This window comes from Lampetra fluviatilis, chromosome 27, assembly GCF_964198595.1.
Source record: "Lampetra fluviatilis chromosome 27, kcLamFluv1.1, whole genome shotgun sequence".
In the NCBI taxonomy this organism is placed as follows: Eukaryota; Metazoa; Chordata; class Hyperoartia; order Petromyzontiformes; family Petromyzontidae; genus Lampetra; species Lampetra fluviatilis.
Genome location: NC_136301.1, coordinates 7,966,781 through 7,985,236, shown reverse-complemented (window position 1 = coordinate 7,985,236; position 18,456 = coordinate 7,966,781). Strand labels below are relative to the sequence as shown.

Genomic DNA, 18,456 nt, shown 5'->3' with positions numbered 1-18,456 from the left:
CGCTCAAGACGGAACAAAGATAAAGTGGGGGGGGGGGGAAACGCGGCGGGCGGGGGGGAGGAGGAGACCCGAGGGCTGAGATCCTGGTGGTGAGCGAGCAAGGAAGAGGCGACCGGGAGAGTCGAGGTGGGAGAGACGCGGGGTCCTGAGGGGGGAGAGAGACGAGGAGCAGCAGCATCAGCAGCAGCAGGAGCAGCAGCAGCAGCAGCAGGAGCAGCAGAAGGAGCAGCAGCAGCAGCAGCAGCAGCAGGAGCAGCAGGAGCAGCAGCAGCAGCAGTAGCAGCAGAAGGAGCAGCAGCAGCAGCAGCAGGAGCAGCAGCAGCAGCATCAGGAGCAGCAGCAGCAGCATCAGCAGCAGGAGCAGTAGCAGCAGCAGTAGCAGCAGCAGCATCAGCAGTAGCAGCAGCAGCAGCATCAGCAGCGGAGCAGATTTGTAGCCGCGGGATCACGGAGCGAGGAGCTGCGACGGAGGAGCGGCGGCATCATTCCGGAGCGGGAGACGAGCAGACGAACCAAGGAAGGTGACGGCGGCGGCGGCAGGAGGAGGAGGCAGGAGGAAGGAGGAGGTGGATCGAGAGCGACAGCGTCTGCGCGCAGCGGTGAGCGCGCGGTAGCATCATCCTCCATGAGTCGCCTTCGTGCCTCGCCTCGTCACCCCCCGCCCCCTCTCCCCCGTGTCAGCCGTACATCCACGTCTCTCATCCGCGTCTCTCATCCACGTCTCTCATCCGCGTCTCTCATCCGTGTCTCTCATCCGCGTCTCTCATCCACGTCTCTCATCCACGTCTCTCATCCGCGTCTCTCATCCGCGTCTCTCATCCGCGTCTCTCATCCACGTCTCTCATCCGCGTCTCTCATCCGCGTCTCTCATCCGCGTCTCTCATCCGCGTCTCTCATCCGCGTCTCTCATCCACGTCTCTCATCCACGTCTCTCATCCGCGTCTCTCATCCACGTCTCTCATCCACGTCTCTCATCCACGTCTCTCATCCGCGTCTCTCATCCACGTCTCTCATCCACGTCTCTCATCCGCGTCTCTCATCCGCATCTCTCATCCGCGTCTCTCATCCGCGTCTCTCATCCGCGTCTCTCATCCGCGTCTCTCATCCGCGTCTCTCATCCACGTCTCTCATCACGTCTCTCATCCGCGTCTCTCATCCGCGTCTCTCATCCGCGTCTCTCATCCACGTCTCTCATCCACGTCTCTCATCCACGTCTCTCATCCACGTCTCTCATCCACGTCTCTCATCCACGTCTCTCATCCACGTCTCTCATCCGCGTCTCTCATCCGCGTATCTCATCCGCGTCTCTCATCCGCGTCTCTCATCCACGTCTCTCATCCGCGTCTCTCATCCACGTCTCTCATCCACGTCTCTCATCCACGTCTCTCATCCGCGTCTCTCATCCGCGTCTCTCATCCGCGTCTCTCATCCACGTCTCTCATCCACGTCTCTCATCCACGTCTCTCATCCGCGTCTCTCATCCACGTCTCTCATCCATGTCTCTCATCCACGTCTCTCATCCACGTCTCTCATCCACGTCTCTCATCCACGTCTCTCATCCGCGTCTCTCATCCACGTCTCTCATCCACGTCTCTCATCCACGTCTCTCATCCACGTCTCTCATCCGCGTCTCTCATCTACGTCTCTCATCCACGTCTCTCATCCACGTCTCTCATCCACGTCTCTCATCCGCGTCTCTCATCCGCGTCTCTCATCCGCGTCTCTCATCCACGTCTCTCATCCGCGTCTCTCATCCGCGTCTCTCATCCACGTCTCTCATCCACGTCTCTCATCCACGTCTCTCATCCACGTCTCTCATCCACGTCTCTCATCCACGTCTCTCATCCGCGTCTCTCATCCGCGTATCTCATCCGCGTCTCTCATCCGCGTCTCTCATCCACGTCTCTCATCCGCGTCTCTCATCCACGTCTCTCATCCACGTCTCTCATCCACGTCTCTCATCCACGTCTCTCATCCGCGTCTCTCATCCGCGTCTCTCATCCACGTCTCTCATCCACGTCTCTCATCCACGTCTCTCATCCGCGTCTCTCATCCACGTCTCTCATCCATGTCTCTCATCCACGTCTCTCATCCACGTCTCTCATCCACGTCTCTCATCCGCGTCTCTCATCCACGTCTCTCATCCACGTCTCTCATCCACGTCTCTCATCCACGTCTCTCATCCGCGTCTCTCATCTACGTCTCTCATCCATGTCTCTCATCCACGTCTCTCATCCACGTCTCACATCCACGTCTCTCATCCGCGTCTCTCATCCACGTCTCTCATCCACGTCTCTCATCCACGTCTCTCATCCGCGTCTCTCATCCACGTCTCTCATCCACGTCTCTCATCCGCGTCTCTCATCCACGTCTCTCATCCACGTCTCTCATCCGCGTCTCTCATCCGCGTCTCTCATCCACGTCTCTCATCCACGTCTCTCATCCACGTCTCACATCCACGTCTCTCATCCACGTCTCTCATCCACGTCTCTCATCCGCGTCTCTCATCCACGTTTCTCATCCACGTCTTGCCTCCTCCTCCTCCTCGTCTGATGAGCTATGGAGCTCGCCTCGTCGCTTTGTCGTGTGGTGACCCACCTTTCGTTCCTCACCCGCCAACCCCACCCCTCCCCGCTCCCACCTTCATGATCTCCCTCGGCTCGTCGCACTCACCCCGTCACCTCCACTTGCCTCACCTGAATCATCGCATCTATTGCGTCAACTCACCAGCTGTCACGCTGTCAACACCACCACCAAGAAAGCCCCCATCCCCCCCACCGTGTTGCCTGTCACAGGCTGTAGGGGCAAGTGCTGTTAGCGAGTAGCAGCACCTGTGAAGGCCGGCACGGTGGCGCACAAGGGGCTGGCTGGGCCAACACCACGCCCGGCCGCCTTTGTCTCCCTAGCGGCGATGTTTATGCACCGCACGAGGTACTCATTTGAGGCTGAGTCGACCTAGGGGAGGCCCGGGACCTGTTCAAATAATCGTCACTGGTGTTGGCCGTGAGCGGGAATCGATTTCGTGTCGCCGGGGTTCGTAGCGCAGCGTCGCGCTCACCGCAACCACCACCACCGCAACCACCACCACCAGCACCACCAACCCCACCACCACCAGCACCACCACCACCAGCACCACCACCGCAAACACCACCACCAGCACCACCAGCAGCACCACCACCACCAGCACCACCGCAACCACCACCACCGCAACCACCACCATCGCAACCACCACCACCGTAACCACCACCACCGCAACCACCGCAACCACCACCACCAGCACCACCACCACCGCAACCACCACCACCGCAACCACCACCGCAACCACCACCACCACCGTAACCACCACCACCGCAACCACCGCAACCACCGCAACCACCACCACCACCAGCACCACCACCACCGCAACCACCACCACCGCAACCACCACCGCAACCACCGCCACCACCACCACCAGCACCACCACCACCGCAACCACCACCACCGCAACCACCACCAGCACCACCACCACCAGCACCACCACCACCGCAACCCACCACCACCAGCACCACCCAGTGCTGAAAACGAGTATCCCCATTACACCACATACACACACCTCCCCCCCCGCACCCTCTGTCGTATCTCTCGCGTCCATCTCGCCTCCTCACCCCACGCCGCCCTCCCTGCACTGCGCTGGCAGGATGAGGAGGAGGTGGAGGAGGAGGAGGTGGAGGATGAGGAGGAGGAGGTGGAGGAGGTGGAGGAGGATGAGGAGGAGGAGGTGGAGGAGGGGGGAGGAGGAGGTGGAGGAGGGGGAGGAGGAGGTGGAGGATGAGGTGGAGGAGCGGGAGGAGGAGGTGGAGGAGGTGGAGGAGGGGTATGAGGAGGATGAGGAGGTGGAGGAGGATGAGGAGGTGGAGGAGGTGGAGGAGGAGGATGAGGAGGTGGAGGAGGTGGAGGAGGTGGAGGAGGATGAGGAGGTGGAGGAGGTGGAGGAGGATGAGGAGGTGGAGGATGAGGAGGTGGGGAGGTGGAGGATGAGGAGGTGGAGGTGGAGGATGAGGAGGAGGAGGTGGAGGAGGTGGAGGGATGAGGAGGTGGAGGAGGTGGAGGAGGTGGAGGAGGTGGAGGAGGAGGCTTCCCTCACCTCGCCCAACGCAACGGCCGCTAGCGCCATTCCCTCGTCCGTGTTGCGTTGATGCGTCGCGCGCGTGTGTGCGTCATGTTTTGTACCGCTCCTGGGCATCCTCTAGGTCGACTCAGCCTCAAATGAGTACCCGGTGCGGTGCGTGAACATCGCCACTGGGGAGAGAGACAAAGGCGGCCGGGACATGGTGTTGGTCACCCACCCACCCCATCGTGTGTTGTGCCGGCCTTCATAGGTGTTCGCTTACAGTACTTGCCCCAACAGTCTGTTACAGGCTACACGGGGAGTTTTTGTCTGTTTTGAGTACCGGTCCTGGGCCTCCCCTGGGTCGGCTCAGCCTCAAATGAGTACCTGGTGCGCTGTGTGTGAACATCGCCACTGGGGAGACAAAGGCGGCCGGGCGTGATGCTGACGACCGATCTTCTCGTGTGCCACAGTGCCGGCCTTCATAGGCGCTACTCGCTAACAACACTTGCTCCAACAGTCTGCTAAGGCTATACGGGGGGGGGGAGCTTTGTCTTTTTGTTGTGATGAGGGGAGCGGTGGCGCAGCGGTTAGCGCGCTTCGCTGTACATAACCGGACCACCCGAGTTCGATTCCGGCTCACGGTCAACGCTGGGCGAAGAACATCAGAATATCAGAACCAAGGCCGTAGCCATGGAGTCAACATTGGGGGCGGACCAAATCTTCCAGGGGGGTCTGGGGGTCCCCCCCCCAGAAAAAAAATCTTTATTTGAAAACGAATTTCCTGCCTAAAATTAGAAAAAAAATTCACTAACGCGCAGGATGGACTTTTTATTTATTTTTAACACTAATGTCTAATAGTGTATTGTATTACATTGCTCTGTTTTTTTCTTTTTCGACCTTTTCTTGTTTCATTGTATGTAATGGCAGAGATTAGGGATTAATAAAGTACAACCATAACCACAATCATATATTCAGAAATCTCTTTTATAGCGATATATTGCTATATGAGCATATTTGAATATTGGGGGGGGGGGGGATGTCTCCCCCCCAATAAATATTATAATTACGACCTTGACCATAACCGTGCCTTGACCTTCGCACAAGACGATCCAGCCTCGAAATAGAACCTGGTGTGATGTGTCAACATCGGGAGACAAAGGCGGCCCGGCGTGGTGCTGGCCAACCACCAATTCTCGCCCGTTGTGCCGTGCCGGCCTTCATAGGTGCTCGCTTTTAGTCAGTTAGCGAGCACCTATGTTCTAACAGTTACGGCTATACGGGGGACCTTTATCTTTGTTTGCACGTGTGTGTGTGTGTGTGTGACGTGTAGCGGTTAGCGCGCTGCGCTACGAAACCTGGCGACCCGGGTTCGATTCCCGCTCACGGCCAACACCAGCGACGATTATCTGAGCCCGGTCTTGGGCCTCCCCTAGGTCGACTCAGCCTCAAATGAGTACCTGGTGCAACTAGGGAGACAAAGGCGGCCGGGCGTGGTGCTGGCTAACCCCACCCCCTCGTGTGCCGTTCCGGCCTTCATAGGTGCTCGCTAACAGCACTTGCCCCAACAGTCTGTTACAGCCGATACGGGCGATCCTTATCTTCGTGTGTGACGTGCCGCCCCGTGTACGTGACGAACAGCACTTGCCCCGACAGCTCGCGTCGGCTCAACGGGGGACCTTTGTCTTTGTGCGGCGTAGCCCGTGCGTGCGGAGCGGTGGCGGAGCGGTGGCGCAGTGGTTGGCGCGCTGCGCTATTTAACTCGGCGACCCGACACGATGCCACGAATGGCGACAGCAGCGAATGTCTGAATCCTGCTCCCGGGCTCCTGACGAGGTCGTCGAAGCAGCCGAAAAACAAATGCCTGGTGCGGTGTGTAAATATCAGCATTGGGAGAGACAAAGGCGGCCGGGCTTGGTGTTGCTCCCCCATCCCCCCCCCCCGCCCCCCGTGTGCTGTGCTGGCCTTCATACGGTGATCGCTAACAGCACTTGCCACAAAATAGTATGTTAAAGGCGATACGGGGGATCTTTTTCTTTGTGTGAGCGAGCGTGTATGAGCGTGCGTGTGTGAGCCTGCGTGTGTGTGAGCGTGCGTGCGTAAGCACGTGTGTGTGAGCGTGAGTGTGTAAGCGCGTGTGTGTGAGCGTGAGTGTGTGAGCGTATGTGTGTGAGATTGCGTGCGTGAGCGTGCGTGCGTAAGCGTGAGTGTGTGAGCGCGTGTGTGTGAGCGTGAGTGTGTAAGCGCGTGTGTGTGAGCGTGAGTGTGTGAGCGTGCGTGCGTAAGCGTGAGTGTGTGAGCGTGCGTGTGTGAGCGTGTGTGTGTGAGCGTGAGTGTGTGAGCGCGTGTGTGTGAGCGTGAGTGTGTGAGCGCGTGTGTGTGAGCGTGAGTGTGTAAGCGCGTGTGTGTGAGCGTGAGTGTGTAAGCGCGTGTGTGTGAGCGTGAGTGTGTGAGCGTGCGTGTGTGAGCGTGTGTGTGTGAGCGTGCGTGCGTAAGCGTGAGTGTGTGAGCGTGTGTGTGTGAGCGTGCGTGTGTGTGAGCCTGTGTGTGTGAGCCTGCGTGTGTGTGAGCGCGTGTGTGTGAGCGTGAGTGTGTAAGCGCGTGTGTGTGAGCGTGAGTGTGTAAGCGCGTGTGTGTGAGCGTGAGTGTGTGAGCGTGCGTGTGTGAGCGTGTGTGTGTGAGCGTGCGTGCGTAAGCGTGAGTGTGTGAGCGTGAGTGTGTGAGCGTGCGTGTGTGAGCGCGTGTGTGTGAGCCTGTGTGTGTGAGCCTGCGTGTGTGTGAGCGTGTGTGTGTGAGCGTGAGTGTGTGAGCGTGCGTGCGTAAGCGTGAGTGTGTGAGCGTGTGTGTGTGAGATTGCGTGTGTGAGCGTGCGTGTGTGAGCGTGTGTGAGCTGCCTACGTACGTGGTGTTGTATGAGATGATTATCTCTGACGAGCTCCGTGCTCAGAGCAGCACGCACACCCCACCACCCCACCCCCCACACCCGACCACCCACACCCCATCACCTACAACCACACCCCCCACCCAACCACCCTACACCCCACCACCCACACCCCACCCCTCACACCCCCACCACCTACACCCAACCACCCACACCCCACCCCTCACACCCCACCACCCCACACCCCACCACCCCACACCCCACCACCCACACCCCACCACCCACACCTCACCACCACCACCCACACCCCACCACCCACTCCCCACCACCCACACCCCACCACCCACACCCCACACCCCACCACCCCACACCCCACCACCCACACCTCACCACCACCACCCACCCCCCACCACCCACTCTCCACCATCCACACCTCACCACCACCACCCATACCCCACGACCCACACCCCACCACCCACACCCCACTACCCACACCCCACCAACCACACCCCACCACCCACAAGCGACCCGTGTAGTTGGTATGCGGCACCATCGCTCGACAAAACACCGAACCCCATGTGAGCTCCACTTTGTATTTGATGAGGTACGAGGCCTCACTGAGCTGTTACGTAGCTCGCTTTTTTTGCAGAAGCGACCCGGCTAACACAAACGATAGCTCAACGAAGTTGGCGGCGTATCATCATCATCATCATCGTCACGGGGAAATGTTTAGCAACGTGAAAACACTCTAAACGCGTGAGATGTTGATTCTAAATGTGGAGGGAAAGACCGGAGGATCCCGGAGAAAACTCCACGCGATCACGGGGAGAGAGAGAGAGACACGCAAACTCCAAATGTACAGCAGCAGGTGTCGGGGTCGCGATCGAACTCATGACCTCCTGTATACCAGGCGAGGTAGTTAACATCTCCTAGCCACCGTGCATGTGGTTGATTGTGACCACGGGGAGGGAAATAAACAAGCAAACTTCAAATATACAGCAGCAGCAGGTGTCAGGGTCGGGGTCGAACCCACGACCTCCTGTATACCAGGCGAGGGAGTTAGCATCGCCTAGTGCATGTGGTTGATTCTGCTGCTGTTGCTGCTGCTGCTGCTGCTGCGTCCTTGGTGATGCCGTGACGCGCCAGCACAAAATAACAGAACTCAGAATCAGAATCTGCATTTATACTGGAGGAGGAAGAGGAGGAGTAGAAATCCGATGAGCTATGAAGCTCTTTTTCACAGATGTCTAGTAAGGGGCACGGGATCAGAACGTCACAACAACGGACGATACAAAAACACAACAGGAGTGCAACGTTTAGCAAATGTAAAGAAACCGCTTAAAAAAATATATGTAGATAAAACTAAACTATTTATATTGTTTACTCTTTGGTTCTTTCGGTAAAGTCACGTAGGTAGAAAAATAATAGAAAAAACGGAGTAGTTTTTTTTTCCGAGTAGTTTTTTCTGAGTAGTTTTTTTTCTGAGTTGTTTTTTTCTGAGTTGTTTTTTCTTGCTGTGGTTGTCCCACCTGATGACGATTGCTTGTGTTGCGATCGAAACGTCGTGATCTGTTATTTTTCTACCCACGTGACTTTACCGACAGAACCAAAGAGGATGGATTCCTGCAGTCACGAAAGCTTCAAATGAAGATGATAAATATTGTTTTTTTTTTATCTCACTAGGTAAAGCTCGCCGAGCTATAAGCTTCTTTAACAAAAAAAGTTTGCCAATAAGAGCACGGGATGACCTTTAAGACGAGTTCGTAAATAAACAGAAGATGCGACGTTTCGGGCGACGTCCCTTCATCGTGACACATAGATAGAGAAGCCAGACGAGAGACAGAGGTGGGTGCAGCGAGAGATGGAGACTGCATTTGTTGACGTCATTGGGGGGTGGGGGGGCTTTATGAGAATTACATAACAAAAAACATTGAGAACTCAGTGTTTTATTTATTGGCATATAAATACAGCAGGTAGCATGATAGAGGATATGGAGTAACAGACAAACTACCCCCATCGCTCATGGGACCTCCCTTGCCAGAATCAAACTATAACAAAAGGTTTAAAGCTTTCGTGACTGCAGAGATTCATATTCTTGTAAAGTCACATAGAAGGGAAATATTTGTATTATTTTATAATTTCCCTTCTACGTGACTTTACCGAAAGAACCTAGAATATGAATATTACAATAGGCTTTTACCCTTTCTGGCAATAAAACAGGTGTTAGGATGTTACAACACCAAGGAATCCTGTCTGCATTTGCCACATATACTTGTGGCGAACATGCAAACTAAAATATGTGACGATAGTATATCAGGGACGTGCGGTCAGGGGAGGCAGGGGAGGCAGAGCCTCACCTGCCATACTCCAATGAAAATAGCTGTTACGAAAAGTAAAAATAATAATAATTACATTAAATAAATATGAAGATTTCCCCACTGATCTGTGTCATAAATGTCATTTTTGTACGACTCCAATCATTTTTATAGTCAAAATCGACAAATTTGCGAAGCTCCGCTGCAAATACAGGAAGAGACGAGAGGTGAGGCAGCGACGAGCTCAGCCTCCCCTCTGATTGCGCAACCCCTCAGTGACTGGATGGAGCGCGGGCAATGAGCGCGTGCCTGTCACTATCTCTCTGTGTGTCACCAATGTAATGTTTGTAGACCCCTTCATTTCATGTCCTCGCTTTCCATACTCCAGGTAACTTATTTCACGTATGTGTATAACAAATATTTAGGCTCGCTGGTCTCGTCATGAAACTGCAATGAAAAAGCACCAGGGGAGGCAGCTATCACATCTGCCTCACTGAGGGGGGCGTGTCTAACACGCCCCCTCAGTGAGACCACGCCCCCTCAGTGAGGCCACGCCCCCCTCAGTGTGTGAATCTGGCTCTGACACGAGCCAGTGCCTCCCCAACCATTGACCTCACCGCAAGTCACTGTCGTATATGACATTGTCTTTGAAACTGATTGGTCCCCCACCCCCCACCCCCCACCCCGTTAATAATTAATCACAAAGTGTCACTAAATAAACTGACACCGAGCCCGGCCGGCGATGCTCTCAGGGAGAGGTGTCTTTGAAGCAGGTAGTAACATTGCGACATGTTCTCATTCTTGACACTAATGCATCTCTCTCCATCCGTCTAAATCAGCTCAAGTCGCTTCTGGCAAATCACGTGACTTCTGCGTGGCCCTCCCCTCTCCCTGTCGCCCGCCCACTGTGAAAACAGACGCTGCTCTGTGCAGTAGCGCCGAGGCACTGATGTAGCCTCCTCCTCCTCCCTCCTCCCTCCTCCTCCTCTCTCCTCCCTCCTCCTGCTCCCTCCTGCTCCCTCCTCCTGGCTCCTCCTTATTTCTCCTGGCTCCTCCTCCCTCCTCCTCCTTCCTCCTCCCTCCTCCCTCCTCCTCCTCCCTCCTCCTCCTCCCCTCCTCCCTCCTCCTCCTCCCTCCTCCCTCCTCCTCCTCCCTCCTGCTCCCTCCTGTCTCCTTCTGCTCCCTCCTGTCTCCTCTTCTCTCCTCCCTCCTCCTGGCTCCTCCTCATTTCTCCTGGCTCCTCCTCCCTCCTCCTCCTCCTCACCCCCTCCTCCTCCCCCCTCATCCTCCTCAATATTTATTTCCCCCCATTCATTGCATCCTTGATTGGGGGGGGGGGGGCTACGTCTGGGGCGTATGAACCCTGCTGCACGGGCGCGTTTTGATGTCGGTTTGCCGAGCGCCTTCGAGTGACCCCAGAGATAAATAAGTATAACCCGTAAAAACAAAGTTTTTCACTATAAATCCTTTATATGCGTGGCGGCTAGAGTCCTCTCGTCCTCTGGCTTGAGATGGCTGCCACCTACGGGTCAGATGATTGCATTGCACCATTAAGCAATTGGTAATTAAATATCATTTTTTTGTCCTAAAAAGTGTAAAGTTTTGGAAAAAAATTTCACGAACATTAATTGTCACGCACAACGAGTCTGTGTGGAAAATGTCAGCTCGATTGGATCACGGGAAGTGGGTTAAAAAACGACCGAAAGAATTGCACGGTCGTAAGCGCGCACGCAAGTGAACTTAATATAAAGGATTTAAAAATAAAGAATCCCGCGGTGTGAGATCGCGGCTTCTCGCTGGCCATTCCACAGGCCCTCGGCGTCCTATCCAATGAGCATGGAAATATTAATGAGTTATACTGGTAGGAATCTCCTGGTTACACCAGCCCACATGGGATTATTGTGTCCGTCCGTCGTGAAGGGAGGGGCTGGGTGGGGAGGGAGGGGCTGGGTGGAAAGGGGAGGGTGGGGTGGGGCTGGGTGGGGCTGGGTGGGGAGGGTGGGGATGGGCTGGGTGGGGAGGGTGGGAGGGGTGGGGGGTGGGAGGGGAGGGGCTGGTCACCCCGTTGTGCCCTTATAAAACTCAACGTTTAACCTACTCACGCCGGCTTGTGCCCGCCCTCACAGTCGGCCATATTTGCGGAATACACCACGCCGCCGTTGGCCCTGGCCATTGACCGAGCAACCCAACGTTCCTACCAGCTCCCACCGCAGGAATGTGTTTTTCCCCTATGATTCCAGACTTATGGGACACCCTGTATTTATATATATGTTTTCATCTGATACCGCAAATAAAACTGATGTCTGATTTCTAAAACTCCACATGTCCGGCTACTATGTCCATGCGATTTCACGATTGAAGGATTTGTGTGCAGCTCCTACCGGCTGCTTGACAACAGCCAGTGAAGATGTACAGTGTGTAAGTTGCCAATGCACCGCCGGGGTTATGAGTCCCCTTGCACTCCGTTCGTCATTGTACGCATGCATGTACGTTAAACTTCTTTCGCTCCGTACGTAGCCAAGCGTGCTCGCTGGAGGCGTCATTGTCAAAGATGTGCGGAGTGTCGGGGATAGTTACCCCTGGGGGGGTGCCCCCTCCCCTAGGCCAAAGTGCCGCAGGGCAGGTCGAGATGAGCTTTGAAGTTAGGCGATTTGAGACGCGGAGGGCATTTAGCATCGAAATCATTCCACCCGTGCGTGGGAATTACCGGCCATGCAACCGAACGTAGCCACGTGAACGCGTGCACTCGCATGCATCTTATAGTTGTATGCACACACGCACGGACGTGCGGGGTTAACAACAACAACAACAACAGCAGCAGCAGCAGCAGCAGCAAATAATCGCCGTTCGTCACTAAGCGGCGGTGACGTGACACGCCGCTTGTGCCAGGCTAGGTGCACTCACTTTGAGGCCACGTGAAGTGTCCACCCCCTCGCCCGCGGTGTAGCCTCCACGAACTGTTGGGGAAAGTCGCTGTTAGCGAGGAGCACCTGCGAAGCAGAGGTCGCAAACGGGTTTTGATTCCTTACCCGTACCCGGCCGCACCAGGGTCGCAAACGGCGACCCGTACCCGTACCCGGCCGGGTACCCGTTCCCTACCCGTACCCTACCCGAAATGAGTGACAAACGGTTACTCACCAGTGACTCACGGCCTACCCGTACCCGGCCGCACCAGGGTCGCAAACGGGTACCCATACCCGGCCGGGTACGGGTAGCCGGGTATCGGGTAGGGTACGGGTATCGGGTACCCGGTTGCGACCTCTGCTGCGAAGGCCGTCACGGGTGTGGCGTGGGGGGTGGGGGGTGGGGGCAACCAAAACAACAATAATGGACATTTTTGTTCGAATTCTCTAATAATAACAACAACAACAAAAAACCCAACTCAATATTTCAAGAGCCGCAATGCACTCACTGTGCGGTGAATGCGAGAGACGATGGTGGCCTTTAAAAAAAATAAATAACGCCACGTCAACAGTCCGGTAAGAGCCGCAGGGCTGACGAACCCCAGCTGCAGCTGCACTACGGGCAGCAGCAGCAGCAGCATGGGGCTCTCTCCCTCCCACTGCTGCATGACACACACACGCAGCAGCAGACGTCTGCAACGCTCTCCGTCCCACTGCTGCATGACACACACACGCAGCAGCAGTCTGGGACTCTCTCCCTCCCACTGCTGCATGACACACACACGCAGCAGCAGCCGTCTGGAACTCTTCCCCTCCCACTGCTGCATGACACACACACACGAGCAGATGTCTGCAACGCTCTCCGTCCCAATGTTGCACCACACACAGCAGCAGGAGCCGTCTGGAACGCTCTCCCTCTCACTGCTGCATCACACACGCAGCAGCAGACGTCTGGAACGCTCTCCCTCCCACTGCTGCATCACACACGCAACAGAAACCGTCTGGAACGCTCTCCCTCTCACTGCTGCACCACACACACAGCAGCAGCAGACGTCTGGAAAGCTCTCCCTTTCACTGCTGCATCACACACGCAACAGCAGTCTGGGACTCTCTCCCTCTCACTGCTGCATCACGCATGCAGCAGCAGCCGTTTGGGACGCTCTCTCTCTCACTGCTGGATTCACACACGCAGCAGTAGCAGAATCCAAACACCGTCACCATCATTCACCTTGAAGTGGCAGCTCAAGGAAGGCTCTCGCCTGTTCAGGCCGTGAGCTGTCCAGGTTATCAAGTCGACAAGCCCTCACCTTAAATTTCGATTTAAAGCTTTCGTGACTGCAGGGATTCATATTCTTGGTCCTTTCGGTAAAGTCACGTAGAAGGGAAATAATAAAATAATGAAAATTAAACAATAAAATTATCACGACGTTTCGATTGCAACACAAGCAAATCATCATCAGGCGTGAAAACCACTTTACCGAAAGAACTAAGAATATAAAGCCCTCACCTGTTCATGCTGTCACCTGTTCAGGCTGTCATCTCTTCAGGCCCTCACTTTTATAGGAACTCACCTTTCCAGGATCTCACGTGACCAGGCTCTCACCTGTCTCAGGCGGCATCCGAGGGACTTTGAGCGTTTGGCTTCGCACCTCCGATTCGCGAAATATCCCGTGTTTATTATCATTATTGATTAGTCAGAATGTTCATTTATTTATGGACCAAAATGTAACGCATGCTTCTACCAATCAATGTTTGGGTGCTTGGGTGAGGTCGTCTTGTAAAGAAATGTGTCGCGCGCCCTCCGCCACCCGATACAGCCAAATGGAGCTGTACAGCTGAGTGGCGCTTACTTGGTAAAATAGAAAAAAAATTAACCCGTAAAAACAAAGTTTTTCACTATAAATCCTTTATATGCGTGGCATCGGTTTTATTGTATTATTCATTTCTGTTTTTCTTGAGTAAGAGTTTCATTTTTATCACATTGGTATTTTAAATTAAATATGGAAAAACATTTTTCCTAGAAAGTGGAAAATTTTGGAAACATTTTTTCACTAAAATAAATTGTCACGCACAACGAGTCTGTGTGCAAAATGTCAGCTCGATTGGATCACGGGAAGTGGGTTAAAAAACGACCGGAAGATTTGCACGGTCGTAAGCACGCAAGCAAGCAAGCAAGTGAACTTAATATAAATGATTTAATAAGTATAACCCGTAAAAACGAAGTTTTTCACTATAAATCCTTTATATGCGTGGCAGCGAACTTAATATAAAGGGATTCAAAAATATATTCGCCTGTGGAGGACGCGGGGATCGATCCCGCGACCTTTGGCATGGGAAGCGAGGGCGCTACCAACTGCGCTACTCCGCCACGGCCTGTGCAGGGGTTACGCTCTGGGCTCTTACACTGTGCGTTCTATTTGAATATATGTAAAATATATTTTTTTTGCCTAAAAAGTGTAAAATGTTGGGAATTTTTTTTCACGAACATTAATTGTCTCGCACAACGAGTCTGTGTGCAAAATGTCAGCTCGATTGGATCACGGGAAGTGGGTTAAAAAACGACCGAAAGATTTTCACGGTCGTAAGCAAGCAAGCACGCAAGCAAGCACGCAAGCAAGCAAGCAAGCGAACTTAATACAAGTAAACCCGTAAAAACAAAGTTTTTCACTCTAAATCCTTTATATGCGTGGCGGCTAGAGTCCTCTCGTCCTCTGGCTTGAGATGGCTGCCACCTGTGGGTCAGAAGATTGTCTGCCAGTATTAAGCAATTGGTAATTAAATATTTAATATGTTTTCCCTAAACAGTGTAAAAATTTGGAAATTATTTTTCACGAAAATTAATTTTCACACACAACGAGTCTGTGTGGAAAATGTCAGCTCGATTGGATCACGGGAAGTGGGTTAAAAAACGAGCGAAAGATTTGCACGGTCGTAAACAAGCAAGCACGCAAGCACGCAAGCAAGCAAGCAAGCGAACTTAATATAAAGGATTTAATAAAGGATTTAAAAATAAAACAAGTTTACTTTTAGTGCAGGTGTCATGTGTGCATCAAACGTGGCCACGTAGGATTACTGCACGCGTTCGCTTGCACCAGCGGCCCGCGTTGTCGACGATCTACTAAAATGAGGAGCTGCATAGCTCTTCGGATTCCTCGAGAGAAAATAAATATTCTGAAATATTCCGATGTTTGGAGACCGACTCTTAACACCACGTCAAATGGTCACGGACGCGTCGCTGGAGACGACGTCCCGGCAGAGGTCGCAACCGGGTACCCGATACCCGTACCCTACCCGATACCCGGCTACCCGTACCCGGCCGTGTACGGGTACCCGTTTGCGACCCTGGTGCGGCCGGGTACGGGTACGGGTAGACCGCGAGTCACTGGTGAGTCACTGTTTGTCACTCATTTCCCAACGTCTTGTCTCTTCTCACAATTCAAGTTCCTAGAATCAACCCACCCGCGCCTGCGACATGGCTTCATCCCAGAGGTCGCAATCAGGTACCCGATACCCGTACCCTACCCGTACCCGGCCGGGTACCCGGCCGGGTACGGGTAGGGTACGGGTACGCCCGGGTACGGGTACCCGTTTGCGACCCTGGTGCGGCCGGGTACGGGTACGGGTAAGGAATCAAAACCCGTTTGAGACCTCTGCGTCCAGGGCATCGCGCGCTTTCAAAAGAGAACATCCAAACAACCGAGGACCACATTAAACACAAATAAATGCACCTCGTAAAATATCGCCGTCAGAATGCGTATTCGTACCGGGCGGAATGCGATGGGCCGGCGAAGTGAAGTTGATGGGAAACTGTAAGGACCCCCTGGTCCGCTCCACGGGAGCACATTTGGACGGCACGGGAATGCGGTGCACGTGACCTTTTCAAGTACAGCGCGGGCCGTCAGCGTGCGGTTCGTGAAAGGTCACATCCGTCCAGATGATTCGATTGTCCTTTAACCTTTTTCTGTCGATGGGCGGGGAGGGTAGGGGGAGGGGACGGTGGGGGTGGGGGGTCATTCCAACTTTCAAACCACGGGTTGTCAATGTGCGTTCATTTTCAGTCAAGGGCGCGTGCTGATGTATAGAAAGCGTGTAGCAATATATAGCTGCTGCTGTTGTTATTATTGTGATTGTGAAAATGCTGTCTGGGGCTATGTAATGTAATGTGTGTGTGTTGTTGTGTGGGTTGTGTGTGTTGCTGTGTATGTGTCCGTTATGTGTGTTGTGCGTGTGTAATGTATGTGTTTTGCTGTGTGCGTGTTATGTGTGTGTAGTGTGTGTGTTGTGAGTTGCTGTGTGTGTATGTTGGTTTGTGTTGTTGTGTGTGCTATGTGTGTGTGTTGATGTGTGTGTGTGTGCTGTGTGTGTGTTGTTATGTGTGTGTGTTGATGTGTGTGTGCTGTGTGTGTTGATGTGTGTGTGTGTTGTTATGTGTGTGTGTTGTTATGTGTGTGTGTTGTTATGTGTGTGTTGTTATGTGTGTGTGTTGTTATGTGTGTGTGTTGATGTGTGTGTGCTGTGTGTGTGTGTTGATGTGTGTGTGTTGATGTGTGTGTGTTGTTATGTTGTGTGTTGCTGTTTGTGTGTGTTGTTATGTGTGTGTGCTGTGTGTGTGTTGATGTGTGTGTATGTTGCTGTGTATGTTGTTATGTGTGTGTGTGTGTTGCTGTGTGTGGTGGCGACGGGTCCAGGAGAGATCCGCGACTGCCGATATTTTCACGGCCCGCCACTTCGCGATGGGGTGGGGGGGGTCCGCGTGATGTTCTCCAGCGCGCGATATCGACTCCCTGGTTTAGGCAACAGCCATTATCATAACTCCATTAATACCCAGCCCTCATTAATGTCCCCACCACCACCACCACCTCCCCCCTATTTAATTTGGGCCCCGTTGGCGCGCGTGGCTGTGACGAATGGAGGCGGTGGAGCGAGGAGGTGGACGGGGAAGCGACGAGGGAGATGAAGAGGAGGAAGGGGGAGGGGGACGGGGGGGGCTGGGGTGGGGGGATGAAACGTCTATGGGGGTGAGAGGGGGTAGGTGGTGAACTGGAGGAGGGGAGCGGTGGTGTAGCGGTTCGCGCTACGCTGCGCTACGAACCCGGCGACCCGAGTTCGATTCCGGCTCACGGACAACACCCAGTGACGGTTATCTGAACCGGTCCTGGGCCTCCCCTAGGTCGACTCAGCACATCGCGCCACTTGAGAGACAAAGGCGGTCGGGCGCGGTGCTGGCTACCCACCCCCATCGTGTGCCGCGCCAGCCTTTATAGGTGCTGCTCGCTGACAGCACTTGCCCCACCAGTCTGTTAAGGCTATACGGGGGATCTTTGCCTTTGTGCTTCCGTGCATGTGATGTGTGTCTGTGTGTGGTCTTCATAGGTGCTCGCTGACAGCACTTGCCCCACCAGTCTATTCCGGATATCCGGGGGATCTTTGTCTTAGTTGCGTGATGACCGCCCGCCTCTTCTTGAGTGCCCTGCCCGCCTTCATTTAGGTTCAAATCGCGAACAGCACTTGCCCCGAACGTGTGTTGAGGCTATCCGGGGGTGGGGGGTCTTTGTCTTTGTGTGTGTGTGTGGAGAGAGACCGGCGAAGCGAGGCTGAGGTTCCGCTCTTCCCAGCTTAATGAATGGCCCGGCAATCAGATTAAGTTGAGTTCCACGCGAAAGCCACTCCCGTCTTATTAAAAATAATCCTCATTATTCAGACGCCAAAAGCTTACATACGTGTCCCACCAGCCTCAACTCTAACGAGGCAAATAGCAGAGCGAGAGGGAGTGGCAGTCGCGGGATGGAGAACGAGAGAGACAGAGCGAGAGAGACAGAGAGAGACAGAGAGAGAGACAGAGAGAGAGACAGAGAGCATCAAAAGAAACGATTTAAACGAAGCTATAAACAATGTTTTATGTTAGCAGGTAAGCCCCAACAGAGCTTCGCGGCTCTTGTTTTAGGAGCGACCTGGCTATCACAAATGATGGCTCGATCGAAGTGGCTTATCACGTGGACATTTATAGCAGCCAAACGCTCTAAACCGGTGGTGTTTCTCTTCTTGACCTGGGGAGATGGGGGGGGGGGGGCGCGGGGTGCGAGACACGGGCCAGATTTTTTGTTTTAGAAGGTAAATCATCGAAAGACAAATTAAGAACAGCTTACTCTGTTTCATCAACCTCTGCATATTTATGAAAGTAAAAAAAGTTTCGCGATTGAGAGTCAAGGCGTGCGAGGCTGCCCCCCCCCCCGTGAAGGTTAAGACACGTCGCTCTAAACGCGTGATGTG

The 18,456-nt window shown here is 54.0% G+C and overlaps 1 protein-coding gene across 1 annotated transcript in view; it reads left to right on the top strand.

Annotated features, from left to right (window-relative positions):
* The first annotated feature begins 275 nt into the window (after positions 1-275).
* Positions 276-18,456, top strand: part of LOC144942353 (uncharacterized) — a 273,147-nt gene continuing 254,966 nt past the window's right edge. Inside the window, exon 1 of the mRNA XM_078869177.1 lies at positions 276-599. The gene's annotated coding sequence lies outside the window, so the exon portion shown is untranslated. The remainder of the gene's footprint in view (positions 600-18,456) is intronic.